The sequence below is a fragment of the Lycorma delicatula genome, chromosome 12 (assembly GCF_047948215.1).
Source record: "Lycorma delicatula isolate Av1 chromosome 12, ASM4794821v1, whole genome shotgun sequence".
Classification (NCBI taxonomy): Eukaryota; Metazoa; Arthropoda; class Insecta; order Hemiptera; family Fulgoridae; genus Lycorma; species Lycorma delicatula.
This window is the reverse complement of record NC_134466.1, coordinates 21,487,375-21,509,028: the sequence shown is the minus strand read 5'-3', so window position 1 is coordinate 21,509,028 and position 21,654 is coordinate 21,487,375. Positions and strand designations below refer to the sequence as shown.

At 33.7% G+C, this 21,654-nt stretch overlaps 1 protein-coding gene across 3 annotated transcripts in view; it reads right to left on the bottom strand.

Annotated features, from left to right (window-relative positions):
• Positions 1 to 21,654, bottom strand: part of LOC142332714 (uncharacterized) — a 406,945-nt gene that overhangs the window by 372,436 nt on the left and 12,855 nt on the right. Inside the window, exon 1 of one of the 3 annotated variants that reach the window (XM_075379299.1) lies at positions 10,395 to 10,516. The exons of the other annotated variants lie outside the window; for them this stretch is intronic. The gene's annotated coding sequence lies outside the window, so the exon portion shown is untranslated. Of the gene's footprint in view, positions 1 to 10,394; positions 10,517 to 21,654 lie in introns of those variants that run through there. 3 annotated transcript variants of the gene reach the window in all.

Genomic DNA, 21,654 nt, shown 5'->3' with positions numbered 1-21,654 from the left:
TTATAATATATTTCACCTTCTTGTGGACACGATAACTGCCATAATTTTGCGCCAATCACTTTCAAATAGATACATCACGTATCCAAAATCTCGGTCGAGTTCGTTAATGGGAAAAATCGGACCATGGGGGCTTTTTCGAAAAAAACAAAATATCTCTATAACTTTCTTATTAAGTAAAATATCGAATTCGTTTAAAATTCCTACTATTCTTTGGATAAGGGTCTAAAACTTATCAAAGTAAAGTTTTTTTGATATCACCAACCATTGGCCCTAGGGTGGAAAAAATGGGGTTTCGAAGATAAAAAAAATGATACCTCCCTTAATAGGAACAGCATCTAATCGGTTTAAAGTGGTCGTTAGTCCTCTAAACATTACCTAAAACTTTTGTCTGAAACAATTTTTTATATAACCAACCCTTACGGCAAGGGATGACCAAAATGTTACTGTAATTGTAAGAAAATGGGGCTTGTATGCTAAACACGTGAAACATTTTTTTCACATGCAACCATTGTCGTATCTAGTAAATTTTAAGTTTTTCTTAACTCCTACTTAGCACTGGTGAAATCTACCTCCGCCTTCCGGCGTGCTGAAAGGATTTTTTTCTTTTTTTAAATTGTGCCAACTTTTAGAAAGAAGATTGTTTTACCAAAAAAAATCTTTTTACATTTACCAAAAAAACTTTTTAACGTCATGAGTAACCCAAAATAACCGTTTTTATAAGTTAATTTCTATTTACACACGTGTACGTTGGCTTGTTTTAAGCCCAAACTCCGTAAACCTCTTCAAACTTAGTAGAAAGATGCCATCTTCAGGGAGATTTATTAAATTAAATTTTTGCGAATACTGGAAAAGGGGTGGGGATATTTTGACCAAAATTAAATTTAAATTTTTACTGGAACACTTTATCAATAAATTTTTCTTACAAAAGTTGAAGCCCAGGATAACAAATCGCCCAATTTTTCTTTTTTTAATTTTCACCCTACCCCGAAAAAATGTTTTTTTTTCCTTTTTTTTTACGTGAATATTTTTTTTAAATCTACGGGTCTTTATAAATTATTATAAAAAATGTCCCATTCTATTTCTGTAGTCTGTGGCAACGGAAAATGTTTTTGATTTTTTAAAAGTTTAAAAAACTACCTATTGCGATTAAAACGTGAAAATATTGTTATTTCATTATCCCCAAACGCCTAGTATTTTTTTTAAAACATAACATAAGACCTTTAGGGCGTAGCCGGAAACCTTTTACAATGAAATAAGTATCGTATGACTTGTACGGCGTAATCGGGAAAAATTTTGCCAGCTTTTTTTTTTACGTTTCCAATAACCCGAATTTTTCGGAAACTCCAAGAAGTCTACATTAACTTGGATTAGCGAAACTCTAGTGTAATTTTAAACAGGTAAACTCTTGTATAAAATTAAATTCAGAAAGAAAGCTTGAAACATACAAAAATTAAAACATAGTTATTAGTAGGCATACCATAATTTTAATAAATTTATTTAACGCGTAAACGATCATGATGAATCATTTTTATTAATACTACAGATGAATAATTTAAAATTAATTACCATAAACGTTGCTTAATTTTTTTTTCAAAATGTAAAGTCACGTAAAAATAAAAAAATAAATAGAATTACGGAATGGATGAGCACAACTGTTAACACACCTGGAGAAAACAATATATTCTAGAAAAAATTTATACTTAATTTTTATAATTATTATTTATTATAAATAATGTAGACATTACCAACGTAGCTACAATGAAATTAATCTTTTACCTACTAATATTTAATTATTATAACGAAACTTATTTATATAAGTACTAGCAGACCTGTCGCGACTTCGCCCGCGCTATATGGGTTAATTGTATTTCCCGCCGCGGTTACGGGATTTTAGCCGGCCAGAGTTCCGTTCACTTGCCCTTCCCTTCTAGCCAGAAGGAACGTCTACCCATGGATACCCTGTATTCATTAAACATATGCTTGTGAAAATAATAATGATAAATAACAATGAAAGCCTGATCAATTTATAAAAAAAACTATCGATGTACTGTAATTTCTTCAGAGCAACATTTTCGTCAGTATAGGATCAGAAACTATGAGCGATCTGAAGAATGCGTATTTCAAAAATAGTGGACCTCCATCTTAAAAATATTAGTTATAACTGATTACCCGTACTACGTAATGGAAGTAGCATTACTATTAACATCGTAATGGAACCATATTAATTTGAACCAATATCTGTTTCGGTTCCGCTTGCAGCTGATGAGCTGTGCGTCTGCGGGGAGGTCCAGTCAAATGAATACTTCATGTTTGACTGTCCTGCTCTTGGAGGGGCCAGAGACCAGGCCACCCCTGCAGGGGTGGCCCGGTGTCTCTGGCCAATTTTCCCCTTGACCTCCTCAAGGGAAAAACTGGGCACTCAAAAGCGGCCAGTCGATGTGGCGATATCCGCATTGTGGGAGTTCGTTGATGCAGTTGCTATGTTAAACCGACGTCAGTATTTTACTTAAACTCACCGGGTTGGTCTAGTGGTGAACGCGTATTCCCAAATCAGCTGATTTGGAAGTCGAGAGTTCCAGCGTTCAAGTCCTAGTAAAGCCAGCTATTTTTACACGGATTTGATTACTAGATCGAGGATACCGGTGTACTTTGGTGGTTGGGTTTTTTAATTACCCACACATCTCAAGAACGGTCGAACTGAGACTGTACAATACTACACTTCATTTACACTCATACATATCATCCTCTGAAGTATTATATGAAAGGTAGTTACCGGAGGCTAAACAGGAAAAAGAGAGAAAAGTATTTTACTTAAGGGAAAGACTCCTACCGCACTGCTGTGGAAAGCTAACCTTGAGATATATGGCTGACTATCAGCCAATTAAGGCTCCAAGCGCTTTAATAAGGTGAACAGGTAATTGCTGGCATTCAGCGACCTAGGCGTGGCAGCAAATTGTTGTCTAGACGAAGTAAATTTTAATTTATGGATGTCATACATATTTTTAGTAGTTGACGTGGTGCGCCTACCCATTTTAGTAAATATGTGACAAGTGAGCGGTTGGAACACGTAAGTGGGGGGTGGGGTATAATACCACGCTTATTCTGCTCACGCTTTTAGTTTAGCTCTAGGAGCTATTTAGGATATTGGTTGCTAAACTGTTTCGAGGCTCAGTTGCCATTTGTGGCACAGATATTCGGTCATATGCTTTAGGAAGACCGACTGGGGTGGTGGTGGGAGAAATGCCAAGCAAACCAACATCATAATGGAATGCACCAAGATTTAAATCAGCGTGCAGTGTCCGTCTGGATCGAGCAGTGCGAATTCGAACGGTTTCCAGTCTTGCTTTCCGTTACTCGTTTGTTTTTTAATCCTTGTCTTTTGTGCTTGAGGTGCAGATCGACCAATCGCTTGTCGTTTGGGTGGCGTAATTGATTTGACAGCAAAAGTAGTTTTTCTGACGACTACAACCGTATGAAAATTTATTAAACACTCTTTATTTATTTGTGTTTTTTTTTTTACACTTTATTCACTAATGCACTTTCTCAGTCCTTTCTCTGACCACTTACGGTAACTAATATATATATTCTGAATATGAGCCAAATCAAACCATATATACAATTTTTCGAAATATTTCGATCCCAGAGCCACCTAGCGGGTCCAAACTAATTCAGAAACCTTTGCGGACGTGCGTACAACATCTAACCAAACTTTCATCGCTATCGGATGAATGGTATAGGAACGCATAGGGACAAACATTCATTTATATATATATATATATATATATATATATATATAGAGAGAGAGAGAGAGAGAGAGAGAAAAGATAAAAAATTATTCTTTAGATAATCTCAGCTAAAAATTTATTGTATTTCAACAAGTAATTTTTTTTTTAATTTTGTAAAATTTTTAAAAATCCTCAGAAGCAATAAAGGTGCCCTCATTTAAAATTAAACTTTTATAAAAATTTATTTTAATAAAATTCGACCAAAAAAAAAACCGAATATATCCGTGAAGTATATTTTTTATTTAATGAGACGTGCGGGTATCGACTGTTCCGATCATTTAGCCCGAATGGAAATCAGTAGCGTATGAAAAATGCCATGCCTGACCGGGATTCAAACCCAGGAGCTCCGGGTGAAAGGTTGACACTCTACCACTCCGACAAAATATTAGGCCAGTATATTATTTTGATTATATTTTTTAGACTTTCAGATATTTTTTTATATTAATATGCTCATTATACTTGCATCCAAAAAATCAAATGGGTGGATAAAGTGACAAATGAAGAGGTGTTGCGGCAAATAGATGAAGAAAAAAGCATTTGGAAAAATACAGCTAAAAGAAGAGACAGACTTATAGGCCACATATTAAGGCATCCTGCAATAGTCGCTTTAATATTGGAGGGACAGGTAGAAGGAAAAAATTGTCTAGGCAGGCAACGTTTGGAATATATAAAACAAATTGTTAGGGATGTAGGATTTAGGGTGTATATCGAAATGAAACGACTAGCACTAGAGAGAGAATCTTGGGGAGACTCTTGTCTGATTGAAGACAAAAAAAAAATACTTGCATCTACATAAAAAAAAGCCCAATTCAGTTGTTTTTGAAGCACCTCTTACACGTAACTTAATTTAAAATATTTAACGATTTATTTAAACATAATATTTTTTTGGTTTGTTTAATTAAATGATTCTAAAGCGCGCGCACATACCGTATTTAATTTGCGCGGGTGTGGTAGTACAAGCGGTGACGCGACGGTCGGCACTAATTTTTTTCTTTCTTTTACCTGATTAACCTCCGGTAATTACCGTTCAGATAATACTTCAGAGGATGATATGTATGTGTGTAAATGAAGTATAGTCTTGTACCAGTCTCAGTTCGACTATTCCTGAGATGTGTGGTTAATTGAAAACCCAACCACCAAAGAACACCGGTATCCACGATCTAGTATTCAAATCCGTATAAAAGTCACTCACTGTCTTTTACTGGACTTGAACGCTGGAACTCTCGACTTCCAAATCAACTGATTTTGGAAGACGCGTTCACCATTAGACCAACCCGGTGAATTGGTCGAGAATAACTAAACTAATATAATTTCACAACATGAAGAGAACAAATTTCACTTGTACAGTCGGCAGACTGGTGTAGCCGCGAAGCTTAACGAACCAGGTAGCAAGTCGACCGGGCGATCGAATTCGAGACCCGACCAAAGCTAGTTACTTTTTTACACTTTAAATGTTATTAATTTATTTAATTCCACCGCTTACCTGTGCCGTCACAACGTAGCAGTAGTTTAAGAGAATTGTTTTGCGGGTAGGGGTGCGATTTTGCAAATAACGTCTATTCAAATTTTCCCAAGTCAAAAATTTTTTTATCTAAATTTTTTTTGCGTATGTATATATGTCTGTTGGCCTGTATTTGATCTTACAACTCTGGACCGACTGATTTTCATTAAACAATGCAGAAAGGACTTCGATTTGTTACGACGAATTAACCACTAGTCCAGCCCCGGTGGGGCAAAAATATATTTTCAGTAATAACAATTTTTTAAATTGCAAAAAACTTTTTCTCATTTTTCAAGCTTTCATACTCAAGGGGTAACGTTCGGGCAGAATTAATTTTTAAGAAAATAATAGTTAAAGAGTTGATAATAAATTTACAAAAAGAACTTTTTAAAATCGTTTAAGAAGTACTAAGATGTAACCGTAAATCTAAATAAACAAAGTTGTAATTTACTAGAAGGGAGGTGAAAATGTTTGGCTAATTATACTTTCCCATCTAGATAATGCTATAGCAGATTTATAGCTCTAGAAGGGAAAATAGAGTAAGTAATCGGTCCAATTTAGGCATACGCGGTTTTCACCGGATCTTGACGCTTTGACACCTAAGGAACCCAAAAAACCGGGTATAAATTTTCCGTATGTTAATTTTCTCTCTCTCTCTCTCTCTGTGTGTGTTTTGTATGTGTGTGCGCGCGCGCGATCGGTGTCGGCCTCTAATCACCTTTTACGGAGGAGTCCAAACAAATGTAGTCGCCGTTTGTAATTAGACAAAAAGACGTACACTCACTTATCTAATGCGTAGTGCAGTGTAAGGTATTTAAATTTGTCGTGGTAAGCGGAGCTGGCAATTTATGCCGCGCATGCGCGTGTGGTTGGTGGTCAAAGAAGCCAGTCATATTAGCCAGTGCAGCAGAAGACAGTCGAATAGCAACAATGTCTGAAGTTCGCTTATCATTTGTTGAACGCAAGGCTATACTGGAAGTACGAGAACATATAACGGGAAAAACACGTCGAACAATTGCCGGCATTCGCGATAAATTCGAAGCGGAGGCAACTGTTAAAGATGTGCACAAGGAAAATTTTATTTCTTCTTTGTTGATATTATTTACATCAATCTTCTTATAATTAATTTCTCTACAATTTATGTTTAAAAAATGTATGATTTGTTGCCAATTTAACAAAGTTATTGTACGTCAAACGTAAAAAAATTTTTTGACCCTATTTTTGGCGTTTACACGGGATATCTTAGAAACTAAGAGAGATACTGTTCTGGGACCTATTTTTTCGATTTCCCAGCTCAAAAACCATAAGAAACAATTGAATTTGCCCCTTAATTGAGCTTCCCAGAATTTCAGAAAGCCTTAATTTACCCGGAGGAACTGAAACTCGGACGAAATCTTTCACCCTGTATAACTCGCTAACGAAGTTTTTCGGACCTATGTTTATATGAACTTTTTTCTTATTTTTAGCCTCTAGAATGAGTTGTCAAAGTATTGCCCTATCCTCCTGAATCATGCTGTATTTCAGAAATCTTTTGTTTTTTGAGCGGAAGAGATGATATTTGCGACTCTTACATACGGTTTACAATTTCAAACCTACCTAATATAATGGGTATTTTCCCACCTTCGGAGGGATAGAATGTATTAATTTTTGCAAAAATTTGAAAAAAAGGATGGGGGTATTTTGCTCTAAGTAAAATTTCAAATCTTCTCTATGGCACTTCAAAAAAAAGTTAAATTTTTTAATCGAGATCACAAATTACCAAAATTATTATTATTTAATATTCATCTATTCTAAAATTACTTTATATATTTTTCTTTTTTAGTTATGCTTCAGAAAATGAGTTAATGGGAGTTTTTTTTAAATCTATATTTTTTACATCGATAAGCTGTCAAACCGTTATAAAAACCATTTGCTCACACCACTCTTAACGGTCTGTGGTAACAATATTTTTTTTTTTTTAATAAAAAAAAATTATTTATTTTAAATTCGTCTCGCAACTTTTCCGTTTCAGTTAAAATAAAAAAATGTTATTACTCTTTAGTTTCAGAATAAAAAAAAAAAATCAGCCAAATATTTTACTCTCGTTCCTAAAAAAAACTACAACTTCATTTATAATTATGGCTGTATCTTAGTATTTTTTTTAACACAATTTAAAAAAGTTCTTTTTTACTTCCTTATACGAGGTAAAGGAAGTATTGTGATCGCGAAAAATTTCGGTTTTCAGATTTCAACGAAAATAATTTACTAAGCTTTTTTTATAGTTTTCTTTTAAACTTTTTTGGAGTCAAAAAATGACAAGCTTTAATTCATTAATTTATAAAACATTAAAACAGTTAAAGTATGATAACATAAAATTCAATAATGAAATAAATAATAATAAATACATAGCTTTAAATAATGGAGATGATATTAAATTAACAAATAAATTATAGACCAGAATAAAAAATAAAATACAAATATAAGACAAAATAAAACTAACGAACAATAACGTAATAAACGAATACGCTAAAATTGAATGTAATAAAAATGATAATAAATTGAATAAAATATTTAAAATTTTTAAATTAAAAACAGCGTATACAACAAATGATAAAATACAAAAATAATGAAGACTATTACAATAAATCAAAATAATAATTACAATTTAGAAAAACAAGGAGTATATAGTCTTAGCTACGATTATTGTACGTTAAAATATATTGGAACGACAAATCGTTCAATCGCTATAAGAATAAAGAACATATTAACTCACTGTATTATTAAAAATAATAAAGAAAAATCTAATTTCGCCAAACATATTTTAGAAACTGGACATAATTATAACCTTACAAGTTAAATAAAATAAACCAGCAATTGCAATTGCGACTCCTCCGGAGTAGGGGTCGCATTGCTCCCTCCTGATAGTTAGTGCCCCGTTGTGGCGTATTCCTGCTAGCCTATGAAGCGTTAGCACCGAAAGGACTTCAGTGGACCGTCTGAAGGGGAATTACGTCGGGAGGACAGGCTTCATAAGCCTAGCCTTCCGCCTCCCGCGGTCGGCCCATAAAATGGGTTCGATAACGCTGGTTCAACAACGGATTGGAATGCAATTAAATCCGTCCTTAAAATACTAAATAAACAAAACAAAACTTGAAAAATTAGATCAGCCATTTAAAAATAAACCTTTTAAAAAACACGCCCGATTAGAATCATCCAGCAGCAAGGGACTCTGTCCAGGTTCTGCGATAAGTAGGGAGAAATAAACTCCCGCCAACTTTGCATTCCATTCCATTCCAATTATAACCCCAACGAATATATCAAAATATTAGAATACAATAATTATTATAAAACCAGTATATTACAAAAATTTCATATATATTTAAATATAAAATTGAAGAATGAACAGGTTAGATTTAATAATGATACCCTTTATTTTTTTTTATTTTCACTCATTTGACTGGTTTGATGCAGCTCTCCAAGATTCCTTATCTAGTGCTAGTCGTTTCATTTCTCCTAAATTCTACATCCCTAACAATTTGTTTTACATATACCAAACGTTGCCTGCCTACACAATTTTTTCCTTCTACCTGTCCCTCCAATATTAAAGCGACTATTCCAGGATGCCTTAGTATTCTTTATAAAGTTGGTAACATTTAATTTAATATTAAATCGATTTCATAATAGTTGCAAACATCTTACAAACATAACGTTACTGTCTTATTGACGTACGAATTAATTTTATTCTTCACGACCGACTATTACAACAGTTTAATTTTAAAAACTATTATTAATTTGAATTTAAATTTACATTCCTGAAGATGGAGTAACAGCTCCGAAAGTACTAGGATTTACACTTTTTAAATTGTTGGTAAGGGGAAATTAAATTTATACAATTCAACAGAAATATCTATTTTGACTAGTTTCGGCGTGACCTCTGTATTTCGCATATCTCAAAAACGATTACCCATCGGATGTTGAAATTTTGGATTTAGGATTGCTGTAAAATCTATTTGTGCACCGCCCCCCTTTCGATTGCAATCGACTGAATCAAAAATGTTCAAAAAAGCTCAAATTCAAAAAATAATTCAGATTTTGGGCTTTTCCTTAACTGCAGTAATAAGCCTTCATCGAGATCTTTTCAACGATACATCATGTGGTATTTATTTTCATCGGTTCCAGAATTATAGCCAAATGAAGTTTCAATTAATAAAATTTTTGGATCTTACAAGGGCACATCGGTTCGAATTCGATTCCATTTCCTTTTTTTTACTATTTTTGTTTTTAATTTAAATATATTGATTTATTAATAATTATTAACTTCTCATAGTAAAAAAATGTTTAAGATAAATAATAATTGAATAATAACAATAAAAAAAAGAAAAAATTTCAAAAGTTATTAACGAAATAAAATTTTATCTACTTTTCATTTTAAAGAAATGTGTATATGAAAATTTAATAGGCGTACAAGGAAGTCTTGTGGTGTCCATATCAGAAAATTAATTTTACCAGAACGTTTCCGCTTGAGTATGAGAACCTCTAAAATGAAAAAAAAAATCAAAAATTAATCTCATAACTTGATGGCGTAACCGGTAAAATTATAAAATTGTCTGTTTTTTTTTGTTTTTTTTTTTTATTTATACATTTTTCTGCCACGTTTCGATTTGTTTTATATTTACCGAAATTCACATTTTCTTAAACCTTTATTTACGTTCGCTCGCCGTCATTTATAAATTCGTAAACCTTCTAACGATTAATTTATTTACAAATCTTTTATTATTTACCGGAAATTATTATAAATCAATTTTAAAAAAATTTCTTTTACAATAATTTGTGTTTTGAAACCCTATAGATATGGTATACACTGCCATTAACTGAAATTTAAATCGAATAACTAACTACAATAATACATCTTGAATTAAAACATAGACTTATTTATAAAATTTAAGTGATTTAATAATTTTACTTGATCAATTAAACGCCAAAGAAGCTTGTACGTGGGAATATGGAAATGGACTTTTGCCATGCCTGACCGGGATTCGAACCTATAATCCCCGGATGAACGCCCGAGGAGAACTACTCTGCCACGGAGATCGGATAAAAAATTAATTATTAAATTATAATATATTTACCTTTTATAATACGTCCTTTTCTTACTAAGCAGATTAAATCTTTATCAGATATTTTATATAATTATAAAACTAGTATTTTATTCGTATTTCCGATCTATATATTAAAAAAAAAAAAAAAAAAAGAAATAATGCATTAGTTAACAATACTTTACGACATACATTGACAATAATTTTAATATCACGTTAAACCATATATTAAGAAAAATAAACTAACGTTAAAAAAAACACAGATTAAACGCATGATAAAAAATAAATTAACCGCAAAGGCCTTTTGTTTAATTATTACTACATATCACACAACAGAACACATTTGAACCGCAACGAAACGTACTGTACGAAACAAAGATACACGTACCGACTCGATGTATATAATATTACACATGTATATAAACACGGTACGCTAGAGAATTAAACTATGTACGCGCACATACGACAGTTAAATACATTATGTAGAAATGCAAATGAAAAAAAAAAAACGTTTTAGTATTTATCATCGACGGTGGGGAGCGTTCAATAACTGGTAGGGGAAGGCAAAGACGGAAGATACTGTAAATAATATTAACACACACATTACTATAATTAATTTCATCGCTAACTGATATTGTTTTAAAAAAAAATCCAGTCGTAAAATTAGGTAATAAAAAAGACACCGATCAAAAGAAGTAACATATTTATTATTCATTCAGCGCGCGCGCGCGCGAACACATACACACACACATAAACATATAAAAGACAATTTTAAATTAAATTTAAAAAAATAAAAGCAGATTTATTTAATGGAATGAATTCCCCCCCCCCCAACACAAGTTAAAGCCAGAACAATCAAATACTTTTTACTCATGTGTAAACCAAATGAGATAAAAGAAGCAGTAAACCGGAATGGCTTTTTCTGAAAGTAATAATGATAATTGATGATGAACATTTACCGAGTTAAATATAACATTTAGAGCAACAATCTCCAAATTTTTTTGATCGAGTACCCCTACGACGAAAATAATTATATATATATATATATATATATATATATATATATATACACAGTGTCCCATATAAAACGCAACCCAACCTTATATTGGTAGGTATTGAAATAATAAAAAGGCATGTGTAAATGTAAATGTAATTTTATTATTACCATCCATTACCTTACATTTAGAGTAAATGTTGGAAGTGGCCGCCATCTTCTTGAATACAAGCTTCAATTCTTTTTACAGCGTTTCTTGCAACTTTTTTCAAAGTTTGTGGCCGGATATTTAATACAGCTTGTTCAATATTGACTTTCAATCGTTCAAGTGTTCGTGGTTTGTCGCTGTAGGCTTTTTCTTTGAGGTAACACCGTAGAAAAAAATCCGCCGCAGTCAAATATGGAGATCTTGGTGGCCGCAAGCCTCGATCGATACCACGATTACCAAGAATTCCTCGACGAAATCAGAAGTTGAACCTGCGTAGTGCGATGTCGCACCGTCATGTTGTAGCCGGAAGTGTCTGTCTTCCTCTTCCAAGAGTGCGATGAACCGAAAGAAAATATCCTGATATCGTTCTGCATTAAGGGTGTACTCGGACAAAAAATAGGACCGATTATTTTCTTCCGCGATATCGTGCACCACACGACCGACTTCTGCGGGTGTAATTGTTTTTCGTGATAAACATGGGGATTTTCAGCGCTCCAAATTCTACTGTTTTGGCTATTTACGTAGCCATCCAAATGAAACCGTGCTTCATCTGTGAAAAATAACGAATCCATAACGTTAATTCTCTCGCGCAGAAATCGACGGAACCGTTGACAATATTATAGCCGGTTTTCTTTGTCGGGCTCAAGAAGTCGATGAACCGTTTGAACGCGATAAGGTCGTAATTGTAATCGTTTGGTCTCCCGATGAACAGTCGATTTAGACAAATTAATTTCAGAAGACAAACGTCTGATCGATTTATTTGGCGAGGCGAGTAATCGGTCTTTGATTTCAGAGACTGTATCTGTATTCAACACTGACGCAGATGTTTTGTGTTCCTTGTTATTAACAGAACCGGTCTCTCTAAATTTTGCGACTGACCTTAATACTGATGTTTTGTTAGGAGCCGGTTTATCCGGGTACTTATGGCGAAACAAATCTTACACTACAACCGCCGATTTCGTACTGAAGTACGACTCGACAATGAAAACACGTTCATCTAGCGAAAACACCATCTTGTCTCGAGCGTTATTGTCACTGAACGTTATGATTGCATTGTTGTTACTATCGGTAGTGTTCTACTGCGTCGCTGCGATGTTCAGATATTGGACGAGTCCATTTCAGTAATGAGTATGGGAGTAAGGGTGACTTTTGAAATTTCATGGATGAGTGATTGATGGGTTGCGTTTTATATGGGACATCTGTGTATATATATATAAAGGTATATGAATATTGACTTAAATGTAATATTTTTAAGTTTATTTTCCTCTTTAATCATAATCTTTTCTCTTTAATATTTTTTTTTTAATACGACATTAGTTGCATGAACCGTGCAAGTTTTTTTACGCGTGGATGAAAAAATTTTAAACGGCCGCAAAAGCGCGACCGACGAGCACGGCTCCAGGCGTCCGGTAACAGCGTCGACCTCGGCGTTCCATTCTTGCATTGATTCACTTAACCAAAAAGACCGACGAATTACAATCGAATTGCTGAAAAATTTCGAGTTAAGTGTTGGCACAAATCATTCCATAATGCAAAACAAACTAAACTACCGTAAGAGTAGTGTAGGTAGGGAAATATAATAAAAAGACATATTTTACTTAAAAATATTACCTTTATTAATTTCTTGGGTTAACCGATCAAACTTATAAATTAAATACACAGGGTTTCGCTTAGAATTCAATATTTTGTAGCAGGAAAAATTTCTAAAAAAGGATATCGCAATAGCCCATCAAAATTACAACAATCTGAATAGTATGTTTTCTAAATTAAAATCTCCGATAGAAAAAATCAACAAGGCAACGTAGTATACGGCATTCCCTATAAAAATTGTAACGTGTTGTACATTGGATAAACATCTCAATACCTTAAAAAAAAGAATAGAAGCCCATATATATATAGAAAAAAGGAAACGACAACGATCACAAAACATACATACATTTCATGAAGCGCGTGTGGATTTTTGGAAACGGACATTTTGTTTATCAACAGCCCCGTCTAGGTGAAAATGCGCTTCTTCTGAAAACCGAATATTATTTAACAGTACGTCTTGGTTCACAGCCCGTTCAGCGAATGTCATTCTTTGATGTTTATTGTCGACTGTTAATTTAGGCAACCTTGTTATTTTGTACGGATACAAATGCAAATTGGTTTTTAAAATTAGCTGCTCAGATCGGCTAGAAATCCCAAGTCGGGCTGCTGTTTTTCTTGTTGATTTGACCGGGCTCCTCAGAATTCTATGGAAAACGAACATCGGCAGGCCGTGCGCGGTTACTCTCAAATGCTGAATCATCACTAATAAATTTTTCGTAAAGTCTACGTATTGTTTTAAATGAGGGCGACCACAGAGTTTGAAAATCTGCACGAAACCGTGTTTGTGTAAGCACCACGCTTTTCGTTTCATTAAAAAAACAACAGTCTTTATGCGCTGTTCAACAGTCGGTCTTCCTTTGTCAGCCATCTTGGAAAGATACACAAACAGCGTACTCGGAAAGAGAAGAGACTGATAATATTGAATCGCTGTCACTTCTGCCAACATAAAACATATTAATAATTATTAAACAAAACAATTATTGCCAAAACAAATGTTGGATCATTTAGTGCGCAACTCTGTATATAAATTTCTACACTTTAACAACAAAATTACAAACTTTGGAATCACAACAGTTAAAACAACTTTTTTTTAAAGATCTATTTAAAAATTATAAATCCCTTTCGGCACGCCAAAAGGTGGACGTAGATTTCACCGGTGCTAAGTAGGGGATAAAAAATATTTCTGTACATCCCACTATACGAAAGTAATGAAATGTAGTAGAAATAACAAAGATGGACCACTGAATTTGAAAATAGGAGGAAAAAAGATTATGGAGGAAGAAGAATTGTTATTTAGGAACTAGAATTACTAAATCTGGGCGAAGCAGGAACGATATAAAATGCCGAGTAGCACAGGCGAAACGAGCCTATGTTTGGATTGTCGCTATATATGGAAGTGAATTTTGGACGATCGAAGTATCTGAGAAGAAAAGATTAGAAGCTTTTGAAATGCGGTGCTATAGGAGAATGTTAAAAATCAGACGGGTGGATGAAGTAAAAAATGAAGAGGTGTTGCGGCAATTAAGTGAGGAAAAAAGCATTAGGAAAAATATAGCTAAAAGAAGAAACAGACATAGGTCAGATATTAAGGCATCCTGGAATAGTCGCTTTAATATTGGAAGGACAGGTAGAAGGAAAAAATTGTGTACGCAGGCCACGTTTGGAATATGTAAAACAAATCGTTAGGGATGTAAGGTGTAGGGGGTATTTTTTTTTTGTCTTCAGGCATTTGACTGGTTTGATGCAGCTCTCCAAGATTCTCTATCTAGTGCTAGTCGTTTCATTTCAGTATACCCTCTACATCCAACATCCCTAACAATTTGTTTTACATATTCCAAACGTGGACTGCGTACACAATTTTTCCCTTCTACCTGTCCTTCCAATATTAAAGCGACTATTCCAGGATGCCTTAGTATGTGGCCTATAAGTCTGTGTCTTTTTTTTAACTATATTTTTCCAAATGCTTCTTTCTTCATCTATTTGCCGCAATACCTCTTCATTTGTCACTTTATCTACCCGTCTGATTTTTAACATTCTCCTATAGAACCGCATTTCAAAAGCTTCTAATCTTTTCTTCTCAGATACTCCGATCGTCCAAGTTTCACTTCCATATAAAGCGACACTCCAAACATACATTTAAAAAAATCTTTTCCTGACGTTTAAATTAATTTTTGATGTAAACAAATTATATTTCTTACTGAAGGCTCGTTTCGCTTGTGCTATTCGGCATTTTATATCGCTCCTGCTTCATCCATCTTTAGTAATTCTACTTCCCAAATAACAAAATTCTTCTACCTCCGTAATCTTTTCTCCTCCTATTTTCACATTCAGCGGTCCATCTTTGTTATTTCTACTACATTTCATTACTTTTGTTTTGTTCTTGTTTATTTTCATGCGATAGTTCTTGCGTAGGACTTCATCTATGCCGTTCATTGCTTCTTCTAAATCCTTTTTACTCTCGGCTAGAATTACTATATCATCAGCAAATCGCAGCATCTTTATCTTTTCACCTTGTACTGTTACTCCAAATCTAAATTGTTCTTTAACATCATTAACTGCTAGTTTCATGTAAAGATTAAAAAGTAACGGAGATAGGGAACATCCTTGTCGGACTCCCTTTCTTATTACGGCTTCTTTCTTATGTTCTTCAATTATTACTGTTGCTGTTTGGTTCCGGTACATGTTAGCAATTGTTCTATCTCTGTATTTGAACCCTAATTTTTTTTAAAATGCTGAACATTTTATTCCAGTCTACGTTATCGAATGCCTTTTCTAGGTCTATAAACGCCAAGTATGTCGGTTTGTTTTTCTTTAATCTTCCTTCTACTATTAATCTGAAGCCTAAAATTGGTTCCCTTCTCCCTATACTTTTCCTAAAACCAAATTGGTCTTCTCCTAACAATTGGTCTTCGGTAAGGGGTATACCGAAATGAAACGACTAGCACTAAATAGGGAATCTTGGAGAGCTGCATCTAACCAGTCAAATGACTGAAGATAAAAGAGAGATCCCACTATAACCGGGAGATTAAAATATTAAAAAAAGTCTCAAATCTCTTCTTTTTTTTATAAGACAAATCAATAAAAGTAAAATTTAGCAGCGTAAATTTAATTAAAATATTACCTTCAATTTTCAAGATACTTATCGTGTAAATGTACTGCTGATAACATTTAATCCGATAATAGTTAACATCGACATGAATATAATTCTCTCAGGTTCACTGGGACAGATAACGTAAAGCAATTAATATAATCGTCTCTGACATAAAAGGTTTTATCAACACAGTGAGAGGGAAAATTAATTCTAAAAATAAAATCATGTTCCTTAGATTATAGTACGCGCGTAATTATTATTATTGTTCTAGTTAAGTGTAAGGAGGATAGAAATATCAGAGCAGCGTAGACGGGGAGACCTCCTAATGTGCGTGAGGTAGATATCACACGAAGAAACGAAAAGAATTTCCCTACGAAGGAAAATTAAAAAAAACTTGTTATAAATATAAGTCTGGAAAGGCTTCATTTTCACCCAGATTTCTGTTATAAAGTTTCGCCCGTAATGAAGCATATTTAGATTCTTTGAATATTAATTATGAGTTATGAAAAATTGAATACTAGGGTCGTTCGGAAAATTCTCGGCCTGAAACAAAAACGGGGAAAATATGACCGAACGACTATGAGATTTGTCAACTATAATCCTTCAGATTGCATGCTACAATTTGTTTAGTCGTTTGTTTGTCGCGATCGAGTAAATCAAAAAATGTTTCTATTTTCTAAAAAATTGTTAAAATTGAAGTTCAAACTGTTATAAATCCTTTTGTTTTAAAAGATTTAACTCCAGCGGACATACAAAAAAAAAAAAGTGAGAGTCAACTTGTAATACTTTCATTTTTTTTAACCTCCGGGACTATCGCTAAGTATTGCGTGAAAGGATGAGATGAATGATTTGTAGCGTGTGTGAAAATACCATGCCTGACCGGGATTCGAACCCGGGACCTCCGGATGAAAGGCCGAGATACCACTCGCGCCACGGAGACCGGCTGTAATACTTTCTTGTCATCGGTTATTTATTCTTATACGATGGAAAAATAATTTACAAGCGGAAAAAATTAACTAAAATTTCTTTTTTGGTGAGAGGGGGTAATTTACTTTACTGTACAATTGTATTATATGTTTAAATAAACCAATAAAGTTTTAAAATTAAAAAAAAAAATGTTATTTTTATTTTTTTCTGCTTCCCACTTGTAAGATCACCTTCCAAGAAAATCTTTCGATTCTTCTACTAAATTAAATTTAAAAGCTAAAAAAAAAATAAAAATCTAATAAAAAAAGTACAACCCATAAAAATTTATCTAAGATTTCTTTTATGAAGATAATGGGTGAATTATGATGAAAGTTTTTTGGAAAATTATCATTAAAATATTTAAAAAAAGTTTTAGAAAATTCAAGAAATTGATATTTTTAAACTTTGATTGGTTTTCTCATTCCCCAAAATTGCCCCCCAAAGTATTTTTATCTGTTTTTTTTTTTTTTTTTTTTTTTGTTCACTTGCGTTACTGTTATGCTTAATATAACATTTTAAAAAATCGGTTAAAAAATATGCAATAAATAACGAGCTTTCCATCGTTTTATTCTCGTTTTAAGATCGATTTTTCGATCTTTGGGGAAGGAGGAATTTTGGGACAATTTTTTTTAAATGGTAAGATAAATGTGCACGTATGCACTGAGCTTCATATAAAGTGGTGTTATGTTTACAAAATTTTGAGAAAATTGACTCAAAAAAATGGGAGAAACAATACTGAGATCTGAATTTAAGAGAGCATTAAAAGATTTAAATGGCAGAAAGGCTCCTGGAATAGACGGAATACCTGTAGAATTACTGCGCAGTGCAGGTGAGGAAGCGATAGATATATTATACAAACTGGTGTGTAATATTTATGAAAAAGGGGAATTTCAGTCAGACTTCAAAAAGAGTGTTATAGTCATGATACCAAAGAAAGCAAGGGCAAATATATGTGAAGAATACAGAATAATTAGTTTAACTAGTCATGCATCAAAAATCTTAACTAGAATTTTATACAGAAGAATAGAGAGGAGAGTGGAAGAAGTGTTAGGAGAAGACCAATTTGGTTTCAGGAAAAGTATAGGGACAAGGGAAGCAATTTTAGGGCTCAGATTAAGAGCAGAGGGAAGATTAAAGAAAAACAAACCGACATACTTGGCGTTTATAGACCTAGAAAAGGCGTTCGATAACGTAGACTGGAATAAAATGTTCAGCATTTTAAAAAAATTATGGTTCAAATACAGAGATAGAAGAACAATTGCTAACATGTACAGGAACCAAATAGCAACAGTAATAATTGAAGAACATAAGAAAGAAGCCGTAATAAGAAAGGGAGCCCGACAAGGATGTTCCCTATCTCCGTTACTTTTTAATCTTTACATGGAACTAGCAGTTAATGATGTTAAAGAACAATTTAGATTCGGAGTAACAGTACAAGGTGAAAAGATAAAGATGCTACGATTTGCTGATGATATAGTAATTCTAGCCGAGAGTAAAAAGGATTTAGAAGAAACAATGAACGACATAGATGAAGTCCTACGCAAGAACTATCGCGTGAAAATAAACAAGAACAAAACAAAAGCAATGAAATGTAGTAGAAATAACAAAGATGGAACGCTGAATGTGAAAATAGGAGGAGAAAAGATTATGGAGGTAGAAGAATTTTGTTATTTGGGAAGTAGAATTACTAAACATGGACGATGCAGGAGCGATATAAAATGCCGAATAGCACAAGCTAAACGAGCCTTCAGTAAGAAATATAATTTGTTTACATCAAAAATTAATTTAAATGTCAGGAAAAGATTTTTGAAAGTGTATGTTTGGAGTGTCGCTTTATATGGAAGTGAAACTTGGACGATCTGAGAAGAAAAGATTAGAAGCTTTTGAAATGCGGTGCTATAGGAGAATGTTAAAAATCAGACGGGTGGATAAAGCGACAAATGAAGAGGTGTTGCGGCAAATAGATGAAGAAAGAAGCATTTGGAAACATAGTTAAAAGAAGAGACAGACTTATAGGCCACATACTAAGGCATCCTGGAATAGTCGCTTTAATATTGGAAGGACAGGTAGAAGGGAAAAATTGTGTAGGCAGGCCACGTTTGGAATATGTAAAACAAATTGTTAGGGATGTAGGATGTAGAGGGTATACTGAAATGAAACGACTAGCACTAGATAGGGAATCTTGGAGAGCTGCATCAAACCAGTCAAATGACTGAAGACAAAAAAAAAAGACTCCAAAAACCAACCATCCCACTCTATAGAGATATTAACCTCAAAATTTTAGCCATAAATTTCCTCATATACACGAGACTGTGCCAAATTTCATCAAAATCGGTTTATCCATTCAAAAGTTATTAAGCTTAAAACATCTACGCAAGTATATATAAAAAAAAGGTGGGTAATTACGAACATTATCCACCTTTTTTTTTTTGTTTTTTGGGGTCCCTAGGTCATGAAAATTCGAGAAATGAGAAAAACCCATATCCCTTTTTTTGAATGATTCTTGCAGTATAGTTTTAAAGCTACGATGGCAGCAAAAAGTATGATTCAGTTTAAAGGATTCTTCGACTTCGTTTTCGAAGGTAAAAAAAAAAATCCCTTTCGGCACGCCGGAAGGCGGAGGTATATTTCACCAGTGCTAAGTAGGGGAAAAAAGATTTACAACTTAAAGTTAAGAAAAATTTCAAATTTACTCAATACGACAATGGTTACACGTGTAAAAAAGTTGTACATATTTAGCGTACGACAAGCCGCATCTTCTTACAATTCCAGCACTATTTTGCTCATTTCTTACCGTAAGGCTTGATCAGATCAAAAATTGTTTCAGACAAAAGTTTTAGGTAATGAATAGAGGACTAACGACCACTTTAAACAGATTCGATACTGTGCCTATTAAGAAAGGAGGTATGATTTTTTTTTGTCTTCGAAACCCCATTTTTTCCACCCCGATGGCCGATATCAATCAAAACTTTACTTTTATAAGTTTTAGGCCCTTATCCAAAGAATAGTAGGAACTTTAAACAATTCCGATATTTTACTTAATAACAAAGTTATATTTTCGAAAAAGCGCCCTCATTTCCAACCCCATTGCACGATTTTGTCCGTTAACGAATTCGATTAAGATTTTTGAACGAGTTACTTTTAACGAACAATTTGAAAGTGACTGGAACAAAATTAAGGCAGTTATAGTGTCCACAAGAAAGTAATATATATATATATATATATATAAACTTTTGAACTGACGGTGGTTTTGGGGTCAGGGAGATGTGAAACGCGAAGATATTACGTAATTTTCCGGATGTCGAATCATGGTACCCATTACAATAGATACCTTTGTTATGAAATCTATCTAAAAATGGTCTGTTGAATTTAAACGAGATCGTACATCAATGCAAGATGATCAACTCTCGGCACGCCATAAAACCACTCCGATGGATGAAATTCTCACAAAAATCTATAATTCCTTATTAAATGAATGCCGAATCAAAATACCCCCCCCCCCCCCGAGCTTACATCTCTGACGTATCGAAAGACGGTAGGTATGGACACTACGTTTTACACAATTTTCGGGATATGAAAAAACTTTTCGCTCGATGGTTGGGGTTTTTGTTAACAGTCGACCAAACTTTGAAATCGGCTGATTTCAAAGTCAAGAGTTCTAAGATTCAAATCCTAGTAAAGGCAGTTACTTTTATACGGATTTGAATACTAGATCGTGTTCTTTGGTGGTTGGGTTTTAATTAACCACACATCTCAGAAATGGTTGACCTGAGACTACACAAGACTATACTTCATTTACACTAATACATATCATCCTCTGAAATAATACCTTACACTGGTTACAGAGGCTAAAAAGAATAAGAAAAAGAGAAGGAATAAACTGGGATAGAAGAGGCATGGTGAGAACAGGTGAAAGCAGATCAATAATAGCGAAATCAGTTCAAACTGCAGTAAAAGTCATGACTCTTTTTTCTTTAGGATTCTCATAGTATAGTCCTTATAGACTACTTGTTAAAATCCTAGGATTTTAACTCCACTATCAGATCGATCGAAGGATGCAATTCAGGGTAAACATCAAAACCTGGCCAAAAAGTGTTTTTCCACCACCATTATGCACCTACTCAAATGTCTCGGATTGTTTGTGCAAACCTTCATGACCTAGACTTCAAAGTGCTTCCATATATATATAATATAGCCAAATAATATATATATATATATATATATATATATATATTTGGCTCCCAGCGATTACTTCCTCATCCCAAATCTGAAAAAATGGCTCGCCAGATGATAATTCAATTCAAACAGTAGATCAAAGCTGAGGTAACCATTTATTTTGTAGAGTTGAACAAATCACATTATACTGAAGATATTAAAGAAGTTAAAAATTGTCGGTTTAAATGTATCGAATCGCAAGGTGATTTTTCGGGATTTGCCGAAGAAT